Source organism: Psammomys obesus, unplaced genomic scaffold (genome assembly GCF_907164565.1).
Source record: "Psammomys obesus unplaced genomic scaffold, mPsaObe1.curated_primary_1811, whole genome shotgun sequence".
Lineage (NCBI taxonomy): Eukaryota > Metazoa > Chordata > Mammalia > Rodentia > Muridae > Psammomys > Psammomys obesus.
The window spans coordinates 5,735,143-5,749,906 of NW_026585742.1; the positions used below are offsets into that span (position 1 = coordinate 5,735,143).

Genomic DNA, 14,764 nt, shown 5'->3' on the forward strand with positions numbered 1-14,764 from the left:
AGATCAGGCTGGGTTCAGAGTTCTGCCCACCTCTGCCTCTTGGGTGCTGGGGCTAAAGGTGTTCAACACCATGACAGGCATTTGAACTTTAAATAGTATTTTACTTTCCTGTGCCCTTCGTTGTGTGGGATTAAAGAAAGAGTTTAGGATGCTTCTGTAGATCATCACAACCAAGGAGTGCACTCAGTAGAATTTGTGTGATTGTTGGTTCTGCCAGGTAAGGGCACAAACATCTAAGTTTCGATAACCATAAACAGTAAAATCAAAGTCTACCGATTGGCTGATCTTAAGCTACTTGGTAGACGGCTCCTTTCGTTAGATGGCTAAAGGTAGCCTATCCATAAAAGTCATGTTAGGAATCTGAAAGCTTAGATTTGTCTTTGAGGGTACCCTTTTTCTGGGAGTAGTCGACTTTTGATTCCTAATGCCTACCTTGGGCACTCTGTAGTGAGAATGAGAAAGGTCATGGCCTCGAGTCAAGTTTGGGATTCAGAGTACTGAGCTTACATATTACCGTGTAGTTTGATTTCTCACCTGTAGCCGTTTATTTTGGCAGAGTTTTCTTTCAGGGCTCAAGAAGTAGAACTTTGGCAGCTGGATTTCTAAATCTAAAACTGGCTCATTATTGTACTGGCCTCATGGTTGCTGCAAGTTTTTAGCTCTTACCTTTTCTTCCTTTTCCCTGCTTTGACTTTTTCAGCTGTCTGTTTGGCTTTTTCAGCATGGCCTGTTGATGTTGCCAAGAAGAGTGATACTGATGGCAACCCTATGCTTTCTTCCAGTGAGAACAGATTATAGGGCAAATTGGTTGATTTTTCTTGAGGATTGCTGTTTGAGGGCAAAGGAAAGAGGGAAAGCACAGGACTTGTTGGTGATGTTGCAATAGGAAAAATCAGTTGTTAGTCCGGTTTTAGTGTTGACTTGGCAGTCCGCCTGGGCTTGAAAATTAAAATCACTAGGTGGCAACTCTGGTAGGAAGTGCTAGAGGAGAGCTTTAGAGGCCCTAATCCACTCTTGCTCGTAGTTTTCATTCCTGGTGTGGATATGTTTCTCTTAAATGGCTTTCAGGTCTCTGAACTGAACAATCATTGCTGATTGTTGGTAATTCCCTTGTAGAGGATGAATGTGTTTCTCTGAATGCCTTGATCTCTGAGGCTCAACAACACTTAGTGGCTGAACTGATTTTTGTTCTATTTGATATTTTCTAATGGGAACATAGTCATTAGCAGATTGTCTACAAAGCTCTAAGATCTCATACCTTAGGCCAAAGGGGGTCATGACCCTGGTTGTATCGTGAATCTATTAAGAGTTTGTTAAGAGTTTGGTTTGGGTAATTTTGTTGTTTGCGTTTGGCAGGGTCCCCCTATATAACTCAGGCTGTTCTGTAATTCACTATGTAACTTACAGAGCTCTTCCTGCTGCTGTCTCCAGAGTTCCAGAGTGTTGGGGTCAAAGGTGTGTACACTCTACCTGGCTTCCATCTTTTTAAAGTTGCTGTTTCCACGTAGAAGATGCTGCAGCTGTCACGTTGGCTGGAGCTTATGCGTGCATATTTTGAGTAAACACTGATTAGTTCAGTCAGTTCTTCATGTGTCACTGACGAATACAAGTGTGATAGCGACTGAGGCTACAGTGACTGTAAAAAGGTTCAGGAAGGTTCAGTGCTTACCGTGCAAGCGTGAGGACCTTGCATTTGATTCCTAGAACCTACATTAACCACCTACTCTCCACCAAAAACACTCGTGTCGGCACATGCTTTTAATCCTGCTGCTGGAAGTGTGGAGAGAGAGCTGTCTCTCTTGGGCTTCCTATCCAGCCAGTCTAGTCCATTTGATGTGCTGCTCCATGTTAGTGAGATACCATGTCTCAAAAAAACAAGATGGATAGGTCCAGGGGACCTGATACCTGAGGTTGACTTCTGTCCTCTACATGATTGTATGCATCCAAACATGCCCACCCACACACAGTCCTAAAAGGAAAAGCCATGAAATAGGTCTGTATGTTCTCTTAACATTGTCAGGACTTACTTACCATTGTCTTTAGTTAAGATTGTCCTCTACCAGACAATCATGTTTTGGAATTAATTAAATCTATATGTATTCTTCCTATCAATGAAGTTAAGTTCAGAAGAAATATCTAGATAAATTGATCATATTATTGAAACACTAAGAAGGAGAAACTCTCCATTTGGAAGATCTTTAGGAATATGTACCTGATTCTTTAATTCTTCTATTTGTGATTATGAGCCAGAGAGTTAGCAAACATAGGTTATGAAATGAGTTCTCTCATCTCTCTGAAAATAACTTTTCCTATTTGGGAAAGGAAATTATAATACCCATTTCCCAAGGTTATTGTGGAGGATGAAAATAGATAACATAAAATGACTTGTTGCACAATGACTTCTTTTGACCCTTTCCACTCCTAATAATGTTGGAACTGACGTTGCAATTTGTTCTTTATCTATCGTATTTTCAACTTAGGACCCTTAAATGGACTTTCAGGGATCAGAATTCTCCAGAAAGAATATGCAAAATAATGTGCATTCCTGCTCTCTAGGGCAAGTGGCCGTAGTCGCTTTTCCTGGATTCTCAGTGCCAAACTTAAAAACTGCAAAGTTAGATGCTCTTGTATTTTTTCTTTTTTCTCTTATAACTTGTTTTAACCAAATCTTTTTTTTTTTTTAAGATTTATTTTATTATGTATACAATGTTGTGCCTGCATGTACACCTGCACGCCAGAAGAGGGCACCAGATCTAATTATAGATGGTCGTGAGCCACCATGTGGTTGCTGGGAATTGAACTCAGGACTCTGGAAGAGTAGACAGTGCTCTTAAACCTACGAGCCATCTCTCCAGCCCAGCCAATTCTTTCATACCCCAAAATTAATGCTATGGAAGAAGCCTGGAACAGTTAAGTTAAGTGGAAATAGCATTAATCCTGATTTAGTATTATGTATATTCGTGTTCCTTTTAGCACAGTTGGTGAATGTTAGGGCGATATGTCAGTCATCTTTCAGTGATTATTAGCCCAGTATTCATCTGCATCCTGACTTAATACTACTTCCTTCTGTAACTTACAATATTAGTTGATGGCACAGTAGATTTTGGTGTGCTAAGATAACCTTACTGAAAAGTTAATTAACTTTTTATTTTTAGATTTTCTGAGATAGGGTTTCTCTGTGTAGCTCTGGCTGTTGTGGACTTGTTTTGTAGACCAGGCTGGTCTCCCACTCACAGAGATCCATCTTCCTCTGAGTCTTGGAGTGTTGGGAATATAGGTGTGCGCCACCTTGCCTGGCTCTAAATACTTAATTTATATAGCAGAGTTTTACAAGCAGATTATGTCATGATGGTGAGCAACAGTAGTGCTGGGAGACTTTGCTTTGCTCTGGAAAGTCACCTCTAGCTTCACTGAAGTCCACTTGAGTGATACCCAACCCCCTCAGCTTTCCGTTATTCTCTGCCACGTTTTGAAAATCTGTGTTTTGTAATGGCTCTTTATTGTGTGCGTTCCTGGGAGCAGGGACATTGTTGATGAAGGCATATTTAGCTCGGTAAGCGTTTGCTAAAAGATGAAATAAATGGGACTACTAGGAAGATTGAACTGAGCCATTGTAGAGTGCCTCTCTCAAACGACTGACTTTCCGTTGTATTGCAGCTATAGGTAGAAGATACTCCAGATTTAGTGTGGGAGTGGGCATGTGGGTAGGACCACTGTAATTTGATTCTAGGGGAGGCTAGAGGCTGTCTGTGCTTGCTATTGCTTTGCCCAGAATTTAGTGCCTGCCTATACTTTCCAGAAAGGGCAGAGACATAGACTGCCCCTTATTCCTGGTGTTTAGGCAAAGGAGAAGTCTAGCAACCCAGAATGATGGCCTCACTTGTGACAGGTGATGTCATTGTCTAAGTAACAGAGATGCTGTTAAGCAGTCAGGGTTGCTACTACTGTTGCTATGACAACACCATGACCAAAGCAACTCAAGGAGGAAAGGGCTTATTTGGCTCTACTTCCATATCAAAATTCATTGTCAAAAGAAGGCAGGACAGGAGCATGGAGGCAGATCTGATGTAGTGGCCATGCTTCCTCCTTATGGCTTGCTCAGCTTGTGTTTTTTTATAGAACTCGGTACTACCAGCCCCAGTGATGTCCCTGTTCTCAATGTGCTGGACCCTCCCCATTGATCACCAAGAAAATGCCCTGCTTGCCCACAGCCTGCTCTATGGAGACAGTTCTTCCTTCCTTCCTTCCTTCCTTCCTTCCTTCCTTCCTTCCTTCCTTCCTTCCTTCCTTCCTTCCTTCCTTCCTTCCTTCCTTCCTTCCTTTCTTTCTTTCTTTCTTTCTTTCTTTCTTTCTCTTTTTATTTTATGTACATTGGTGTTTTGACTGTGTGTATGTCTGTGTGAGGGTGTCGGATCCCCTGGAACAGGAGTTACAGACAGTTGTGAGCTACAGTGTGGGTGCTGGGAATACAACCCGGGTGCTCTACAAGAGCATTCAGTGCTCTTAACCACTGAGACATCTCTCTAGACATTTCTTTTTTTTAATTTTTTTAATAAAAATAAGTTTTATTGATTATGTATAATTTTAGTTATACTAACATATATTAAAAATATGGAATGCTTCACGAATTTGCGTGTCAGCCTTGCACAGGGGCCATGCTAATCTTCTCTGTATCGTTCCAATTTTAGTATATGTGCTGCCAAAGCGAGCACCAGACATTTCTTAAATTGAGGTTCCTACCACTTAGATGACTTGTGTCAAATTGACAAAATCTGTCCAGCACGCACCCTTTTTCTTTTCTAGTAGGGAAAAATGGTTTGTGGTTAGTTAACTGAAAATGATAGGTGTTTATTTGCAGTACTGTTAAAGACACTATAGTACAGCCATAAAATCCTTTCCTTGAAATACCTTATTTTTCTTCAGCGACTCTGGTATCTGGTCCCCTCCCCTAAGGTTTTCCTTTGTATGATTTGAAATACAGAAAAACAAAGAAAACATTTTGGTGATCCTTTTTGTAGCCATCACAGGGCTCCAGTGACTGAGTCATGGCCCTGTCTTGCTTCATCTCTGTCCTGTGGTGAATTATTTTGAAGCATATCACAGACATCTTAGCATTTCATCTTTTTTTTTGTCTGATTGCGTAGGCTTCACCTTGTTGTGTTATATAATATGGAGCCTTTCTGTATGCTGTGCCTTTGTTTTGAGGCATGCAGGATTGCCATTTCTCTGATCTCCCTTGTGTGAATGTTCTGTGTGTGACATTCCTTACAGTCTACTTACATGTCAGGTGGGGATTTAAACCAAACCTATTAAGGTAGGATGGAAGTCTGTGTTCTTTGCCTTTGAATCACATGGGGCTAGTTGTACGTGAGTGCACTTAGGAGGAGTGCTTAGGTGATCTGCTGTAGAGTGCCCCACTTGAGGCACCCATTGGAGATGAGCATCAGGGTAGCCATGATCAGAGCAGCTACCTGGCTGACAGACAGCACCTGTGGGCAGCTCTTTAGTTGTAGCGTATGCACTCACCCGGGGGAGAAATAACCTCAAGTGATCCAGACAGGCACTTTTCCACCAGCCTTCTGTCCTGCTTCTAAACACCACAGATAGTCTACTCAAGCTACAGCCTGAGGTCAGATACTGCCCATGGCTTTTTATGTTGCCAAACAATTGAAAGAAAACCCCATGTGACATGACAATTATGTGAAAATCATATATTAGTGTCCCTCAGGATAACTGTGTTGGGACATGGCCACAGGCTCTCCCATACTTACATCTGGGTGCTTGCTCCCTCCACACCATGAACAGCAATGTTCAGGGTGGGGTGTATGCAGCAAAGGTCACACAACTTACGATCTCAGCTATTTACACTCTGGTCCATCACAGAAGTCAGCTGACCTTGACCTTGACCTCGACCTCCTAAGTTCCATGGTTGATAGAAGGGAATCCCTACCCCTGAACAGGATTGACACTCTCTAGGTGGAGGGGGGAAAAGCTAGTGTTGCTGAGCCAAGCGCTTGTTTGCCTTTGGAGGAGTATGGGTAGGAGGAAATATATGGAGGGAAAAGGCTTTGCTTAAGAAGGTGTCTTGTTTTACCTAGTTTTTTTATTTAAAAAAAAAAAAAATTTAGACAGGGTCTCCTTATATGCCACTGACTGGTCTAGAACTATGTAAATCAGGGTGTCCTTGAATTCAAGAAATCTTTCCTGTGATCCCGAGTGCTGGGATTTAAGGGTGTGTGCCACCGTGCCCAACCATGCTTTTTCTTTAAAATTATCTTTTTTTAAATTTATTTTTGTTTTCCACATTACCTTATTCTGACTAGCACACCAATAACAACAATACCACACAAGTGACTTAAGGAAACCATTTAACACTTGCCCAGGCCCGAGCTCTTGTCTACTTTTGTCATTTATCATTGCTTTCCTAAATCAACTCACAACTCACGGAGCAACAGAGCTTTTATTGTCTGGTTTCCAGGAAGATTTTACCGTGATAGTGATACTGAGATTCTAGTAAGCTGCAATAATAGCCCATAATAAGCAGGAGTAAGAGGACAAAAGTTTTGTGAGTATTTTTTTTTTTTTTAATGGAAAACATCAAGGTCCAGGAGAATGTGTCAGGTGGCTAAGTAGATAGATGAGAGAAACACCTGCATAGCTCTATGTCATTATTTATTTGTTTATATAATGATTTTTTATTATTTTGCTTTTCAAGACAGGGTCTTTGTGTGTGGCCTTGGCTGTCCTGGCACTTGCTCTATAGACCAGGCTGGCCAGAACTCTCTGTCTCCCAAGTGCTGGGATTAAAGGTGTGCCCCACCATGCCAGCTCCGCCCAGCATGTTGTGAGGATTTTTTTTTTCCTAAACTCTTCACAACAACCTATTCTGTCCTTTAGCTGACTTAGAGAAGACCAAGTTTTATATGAGGTCTTGGGAATGAATAAGAAGGCTTTATTTGAAAACCTTGATTAAATGCAAAAGCATTTTGATTTAAAAAAGGTAGACTGCATTTGTAGGTCCCATGTCTTTATGATTTTGTGCTTGCTAAAATGCATAACACCTAGTATAATTCTGCTGAATTCCCAAGCCCTCAGGGGCTCAGTTTGTGGAAACCATGCAGAACTACCCGCTCAGACCCGAACTCCACTCATTTTTGACACGTTCTTGTAAACTGTCTTAGAGGAAGTAATGAGGAATGTGTGAGTCGCTGTGGCATGTGACCTGCCTACGATGTAGGCTCTTCTTTTTGCTTTCCTACAGTTTATTATTTTCCTTGCTGTTTCCATTGTACTGTAAGTTAGCAGACATATAATGAGCTTCCTTCTGATATTTTTATGTGTGCATATCTTTGTAGTTTGTTCATGTTGGACTCCCCAGACACTTATTTTTCATAAGAACATCCTTCTTGGTGTCCACGTCTCACAGTGTTCCCATGTACGTGAGAACAGGTCAAGTTTGGTCAGTATGTTTTGTGGTGTAGTTGTCATTGTAATGCCTCATCCACCATCATCGTCTCCCCTTTACAGATGAGAAAAGTTTCAGAACTGTAAGGTTAATTCGCCAAGATCTCAAAGTGTGTACCCTTGGGATCTGCCAGCCCTCCAGTTTACATGCTTAGCCACTTGCTATGCCTGTGCCATCCAGATGTGTGCCTGCTTGTGAGCATGAGCAGGTCAATGCATTGTTTCCCTAATTTTGTTGAGAAATACGAACTTTACTAAAAATTCAGATCAACAAATAAACAGATTCCCAAAACAAAGCACAGAGCCAAGCCAGTCTCTTTGAGCCACCAGAGCTGTTTCCTCAGTGAGCTTTTGAGGAGTATGAACCGTGTGCATTAGAAATGATCGGCTTTTAAAAGAAAGATTAAATGAAAGCTAAGGTTGTAGCAGAGAGTAAATATAATCATCTGGGATTTGTACCATTAAAAGGAAATCCTTTCTTTTAAAGGATTTTGGAGAAGTGAAATTTCACTATTTAACAGCTGCTCAGTACAAGATTGCTTTTAATCACATTGATATTCAAACTTTATGCCAGTAGTTTTAATAAATGTGCCCGTGTGATTATTAAAGTCTATTTTGATTGAAGTTCTAAGGAGAAAAAGAGGCTATTAGTAGACTTAACAGTTGGAGTTACTCTACTTTTGAGAGAAAGGCAGAGGGTTACATTTTTATTCATCTTGTACAGAAGGTGTTATTATAAATGAGCAAAGGAAAGAGAAGAATGTGTATAACTAAGTTCAACTTTGTCATTTCTCTTTATAATGAAAACTCTGGGAGCATTAAATGCTTTTTCTGTTGCATATGGCAAGGAAATAGTAACACTTCATTATCATCTAGACTGAAACCGTAAGTCCAAGACCGTTTTCAACCCAGGCTTCATCGTGGTTTTCTTTTTTTTTTTTTTAAATAGTGGAGCTGTACTGAACACTGGAGTCTTTTCGTATTTGAGGAAGAAAACTTAAAAGTATAAGCATGGCTTTTAGCTTTGTATTTTAAACAGGGAGGTTTCAGAGATATGTGGGGCACCCCAGAAATAAAATTGGTATCATTCATGTTTGATCTCATAATCATAAAGTCTGAAGGTAATCACTTTGGGCTAAAGGATAGTCCTCTAATTTTGACAGTGTTTAGCTTTGGGAAACACCCATGACTGCCTTGTCTTTGTTTTACTCTTTTCAGTATGGACTTCTCAGAGATCAGTATCTGTAATGTTTGAGAAGCTGAGTGCTGAATCCTTGTCTCCACAAGACACCAAGATATGACATACTGCAGAAACCAACTTTAAACAGAGGCAGTATTCGGAACTCCCATTCCAGAGTTAAATCTGTGTTCACATCTCAGCTCTAGCAGGGGAATGATTCGAAGAAAGTTACATTGCTTCACTAAGTCCCCAATGACTGCATGTAGATAGATAATGGTAATACCTGCTAGTTGGAAGCATTAAGCGATAGTGTGCAGGTTGAAATGAAAACACTGCTTTCAATTAAGTGCTTCTAAAGAGCTATCAAGGAACAACAGAAAAGTGAGATGCCAGTTTTAACAGACAAGATGTAGGCAGTGTGAGGAAATTAGCAGTCTTAAGATGCTGGCCAGAGTGCACCAAATGAGTGTAAGTTTTATGCTTCCTTGGATGGTAGGAAAAAAAAAAATCAATAGTGAGAGATGATGATATTTCTTTTTCCTTCAGCAGTCTCTTTTCACTCTGACTTGCAGAGCAAAGCCTGGTGTGAGTGTTTACTCTTTTCTATTTGTACAGATTTGCACATACTTTTTTTTGGAAGCTTCTCATTTGTACATATTTAGACTTCTTCCTGGAACGCTTTTCAGACCCCATTTTCTGGTCAGAAAAAGATAGTTATTGGCAACAGAATAAGTCATCTGTACTGCATTGGAAAATGGATCAGGGGGATAAATGACAACATTGATTTTGTATGTGGAGAGATGTCTGGGGTTTTTCTGCCTACTGAGGAAATTTAGAAAATACCTTTTCATTTTTTGGTAATTTTCATTTTATTTTTAGTAGTTCATCATTGAAGTTACCTTGTTCATTTTGGAACTTCCTAGAAAGTCTTATAATGGAAAAATATATAAAGTATCACATGATCATTGCAGAGATCTGTTGTAATTAGAACATTTCAACTTTTTCTTTCTTCCCTCCAACCCTTCTCATATTATCCCTCTTTGCCGTCTTTCAAATGTATTTCTTCTTTTTTTCATTAATTTGTTATGTATGTTTTATGTAAATGTGTATACATATATATTCCTAAATGTAACCTGCTTATTCCATATAATGTTATTTGTGTGTATGGTTTCAGGCCTAATCATTTGATATTGGATAATCAATTGGTATGCTCTTTCCTCAGAAAGATATGTCTTCCCCTTCCGGCATACCTCAGTTGTCTGCAGTTCTTTGTATAAAGTTGAGGACTCATGGGCTTTTTCTCCTCCACTTTGGCATGGCCATTGGTGTTTTCCTTATTCAGGTCATGTTTAGGCAATCATTCTGGTGAGACTTTATGGCTGTAGCTTCTGACATTACAAGGAGGCACAATCTCACAACAAATTCCCTTTTCTTTTAGCACTTAAAATCCTCCCAACCCCCACTTCCCTCTGGCATTCCAGTGTTCCCTGAGCTTTAGATGCAGGGCTATTTTGTAGATGTATCCGTTGGGACTGGGCTCCACAACTCTGCATTTTGATTGGTTGGGTTGTAGTTTTCTTGTGGTGGTCTGTTGCAAAGAGAAGTTGCCTTGATAAGAGGTGAAGGCTATTCTTATATTAGGGCATATGGATAATGTTTTAGATTGTTGTAGAGTTTATACTGATTTAATAGTCATTGCAAATTCTCCTCCAATATTCACGGCTTCACTGAGTAGTTAACTATGTTTCTGGTACCAGTCATGGTCCCCTGTTGGTGAACAGGTCTTAAGTTCGATTAAAGAGTTGTTGGTTCCCACCAAGGTATGTGTGCCATTACTTTACCTTTACAGTTATTGTGTCATGCAGGTCATTGATGTGGTTCATGACAGTAGACATCATAGCCGGGTAGGACTATTCTTTGCTCTTTCCTTTGGGAAATTGTATGACACATCTTGATACTATGAAAACTAGTCCTTCAGGCTGAGGCTTTCAGTTAGTTCCAGCTCAGGGATCTCTCGGCCCTGTTTCTGAAGTGCTGGTGTCGTCAGCAAAGAGACCTACCTTACACCTCAGGGGGGCTACCCAGGGCAATAGCAATAGACTGGTGTGTTTTGGGCGACTCTTGGACAGCTCTCGTCAACAATTCAAAAGAGCTTCTCATGTCTGGTAGTGGGGATTTTGTTAGATGGTCTTTGGTTCTTGAAGGGACCATTGTCAGTCCAGATGAGAAAAGTTCATTAAAGCTATATGTGTATATTTACACACAGAATTACAGATGTTATACGTTTTTAGGTAAATAGTTTATTGTATGATTCCTTATGGATGTTTTCAGATACCCTTAACTGTTATTTTATCCTCCTTCTGTATTTTTCTCCTTCCCCACTCCCTAAAGAGCTCCTCTTTCTTTTTCTCTTTATAAGGTCACTTGTATCCTGCTCTTCTTCTTTTACCCTTCACCTTCTGAATTACCTCCTTCTTCCTCCCTAAAGAAACCTTTCCCATGTCTCTGATCAGATCACTTGTTATCTTGGTAGTCCTGTCTTTGTTGCCTCCTAACACTCCTCTTGTGGCAATAGTCCTGTTTCACTTTTCTGGTTCCTGCAGTTACTGCGGGATGTGCTCACACCTAAAATTTGGGTGGCTCTAATGAGAGAGAGCATGTGGCATTTGTGTTTCTGGGTCTGGGTTCCATATATTTAGCTGCAAAGTTAATGATTTTATTTTCTTTATAGTGGAATAGTATTCCACAGTATATACATACCACATTTTTACTATCTAATCATTGTATGAAGTTTAGGTTGTTCCCATTTTTTAGCTACTGTGACTACAGTGGTAATGAACATGGCTGACCAAATAGATGTGGAGTGGGATGTTGAATTTGGCATATGCCAAGTGAATGGTGCGGCCTGGACATACGGTGAATCGAGTTCCTTAGTGGCTGCACCAGTGCGTTGCCAGACATCCCAACATTCAGTGAGAGATGATGAGCAATTTCTGAGATAGTTCTTGGCCATTGTTCCCCTTCCCCTTTTCTCTTTCTGGTTTTTCAAGACAGGGAGACATGGTTTCTTTGCGAAGCCCTGGCTGTCCTGGAACTCTCCGTAGACCAGGCTGCCCTTGAATGCACAGAGATCCCCCTGCCTCTTCCTTCTGAGTGCTGGGATTAAAGGCATGCACCACCACCACACAGCGAGAAATTTCTATTTTTGAGACCTTTTTTTTTTTTTAATTTCATTGTGTATTCTGGATATTAATCCTCTGTCAGATTTAAAGCTGGCAAAGAGTGTTCCTTATTCTATGGGTTTCCTCTTCACATGGTTGATTGATGTTGATTGGGAACACTTTAATTTTATCAAGTCCTACTTGTCAATTGTTGGCTTTAATTTGTGGGGCAAATGGAGTCTTATTCAGGAAGTACTTTCTTTTCCTATGCCTATATCTTGTAGGGTACTGCCTATGGTTTTTCTAGCAATTTTAGTGTTTTAGGTTTACTCTTTGATCCCTTTGGAGTTAGTTTTTATGCAAGATGATAGATACAGGTATAACTTCATTCGTTTGCATGTGGGCATCCATTTTTCTCAGCACCGTCTCTTAAAGACGGTTTCTTTTCTCATGTATTTTTGGCGTCTTTGTCAAATATTCAGTAGCTGAAGGCACATGTATGCCTACTTGGGTCTTCAGTTTTGTTCCATTGGTCTACATGTCAATACCATATTGTTTTTATTACTATGGCTCTGTAATGCATGTTAAGATTTGGAATTGTAATCCCTTCAGCATTGTTCTTTTTTCTTGGGATTGATCTATCTAGGTTCCACATGAATTTAAGGATAGTTTTTTTCTGTTTCTGTGAAGAATAAGATAAAGATTTTGATCTTGATTTATTGAATCTATGAATGGCTTTTGATAGAATGGTAATTTTCAAAATGTTAATTTTACCAATCCATGAATATGGCATGTGTTTTCATTTTCTAGTGTCTTTCCATTTTCTCTTTATTTATTTCTTCAGAGGTTTAAAGTTTTCATTGTAGAGAGTCCTTCTCATCCTTGATCAGGATTATTCCTAGACATTTATTTTCTTTGAGACTAACTGTGAATGGGAGTATGTCCACGATCTCCTCCTCTGTTTACTTGTCTTGGTGTATAGAAAAGCAAGTTGTGTGCAAGTTGATTCTATGTCCTGTCACATTGCTGAACTTGTTTATTATGTCTACGGATAGGACTTTGGGGATCTCTAATGTATTGAATCATGTTGTCTGCAAATAGGGATAGCTTGACTCCTTTCCCTATTTGTGTCCTTTAATTTCCTTCTCTTGCCAGCGAGTACTTCAAGCAGATGGATGTGCACTCATGATAGTGGGTATCCCTGTCTCCTTCCTGACTTCAGTGAGATTGTTTCACACTTCTCTTGCTTAGGATGATGTTGGCTCTGGGTTTCTTTCATATAGCTTTTTTTGTGTTGAATTATGATTTCTGTAGCCCTACATTCTCCTCCTTTTATTATGAAGGCATGTTAGATTTTGTCAAAGGCCTTTTCTGAATCCACTGAGATGATCATGTGAGTTTTGTCTTTAAATCAGAGCCAGTTTTAAATTGTCAGTTACAGGATTTGAACTTCGTGCTCTTCACAATTAGTAGAGGATGATCCTGTAACTACTTTTGGTCCTTTTTGATAGGTGGGGCTCAGACTTGGAGTTAGATGTCCTAGAAGTGCTGATCTTCCTTCCAGGATGTAATAGGTCCTTTGTAAGCGTGTGTACTACCTTGAGAATGCTCTTACTCTGTTGCCTTATTTTATGCCTATAGCTTTCATCCCTAAAACATTTGAAAAGCAAAGTATTTGGGTCTCACATGAGCTGGAGGCTGAAGACAGAATTACAGACCCATCATCGTGATTCCTAGGGAAGCTAAATTAATCAGCAGTTATTTATATAGAGTTACCCACTATAAGGGCCAGATTTTCTCATAGGTGTGGGAGATTGAGTAAAGATTTCTTGTTTTTTTTTAGCAATGTTAAATACAGTGAATACACATTTTTCATGGACTGAGTGCTGCACAATCAATTAAGAAGGCTAATAAGTGGATTTGAGTTAATATGATCAAGGGAGACTTTGCCTCGATGAAGGGGATTTAATATTTGAGCTGGGATAGGGACGAGAAAGAAGTGTTATCCTGGAGGACAATGTCTCTGGATGGTCATCGGGAGGAGTTTGACAGAGAAAATGGGAGGGAAATAAGGCTGAGAGGATCAGATGAGATGGATTATCAATCTCATCTGTGCTTTGTAAAGATCACTGTTAGGTGGCTTGTGGATTTGGGGGTTGAATGACGGCATCACCAAGAGAAAGGTGGTAGTGGGGTAGGGTTTGCTGATGACAGTGCACATGCACAGGTTCAGTGGGTAACTGGTATTGGTATTCACATGAATCAGGGAAGAATGGTTGTGGATGACAGAGAAAGGTAGTAAGGACTTGGGGCTTGAGCCTTTGAAGGGTACAATTAATGAGCTCTGAAATGGTAGAGCCCATGCATGCTGGGTTCTGCTTTGGAGATTCTATGGACTGACTGCATTGTTTGGTACATTTATTGGACATCCATGTGCAGCTATGAATAAACCCCTTAATGTATAGTTTGATGTAGACCCCTACAGTAGAACTCTTGGGTCCAGTCTGTATCATCAAATGGCAGACTATGAACAAGCTAAGTTTGCTCCAGTAAGTATCATTAAAGAATCAGTTAGGCCCAAAGGTTGTGCTTCTGGTCAGTTCATACTGAAGGGAGGATGAGGGAGAAGTCAAGACTGAGAATGTAAGAAAGCCAGATGAGTGTCGTGATGTAAAACCCATGAAAAGAAATTAACTGTGGTACCCTGTCAGGTGCTGTGTAGGACAGCATTATGTTAGAGAGGTGTGAAATCTCTGGCTTTGGTGGTAGGTTAATAAACGTCCTTCATCAGAGTTGAGGAGGCACATATCTGTTTGAGGCTCTGAGAATTAGGGCAGAAGTGGAGAGGGACATGTGGACATCTCAGAATTTGCTCTGAAAAAGAATGGAAGAATGAGGCCATAGCAAAGGAGACATGGGTATAGTGCCCAAAGAAACTGAAGCGAAGAATTACTTCATT

At 40.2% G+C, this 14,764-nt stretch overlaps 1 protein-coding gene and 1 non-coding gene across 3 annotated transcripts in view; one reads left to right on the forward strand and one right to left on the reverse strand.

Annotated features, from left to right (window-relative positions):
- Positions 1-14,764, forward strand: part of Atxn7 (ataxin 7) — a 122,005-nt gene that overhangs the window by 17,235 nt on the left and 90,006 nt on the right. The window lies entirely within an intron of this gene.
- On the reverse strand, positions 4,606-4,712 carry LOC129670627 (U6 spliceosomal RNA). The gene has a single exon (XR_008719237.1). It is a non-coding gene; the product is annotated as a U6 spliceosomal RNA (small nuclear RNA).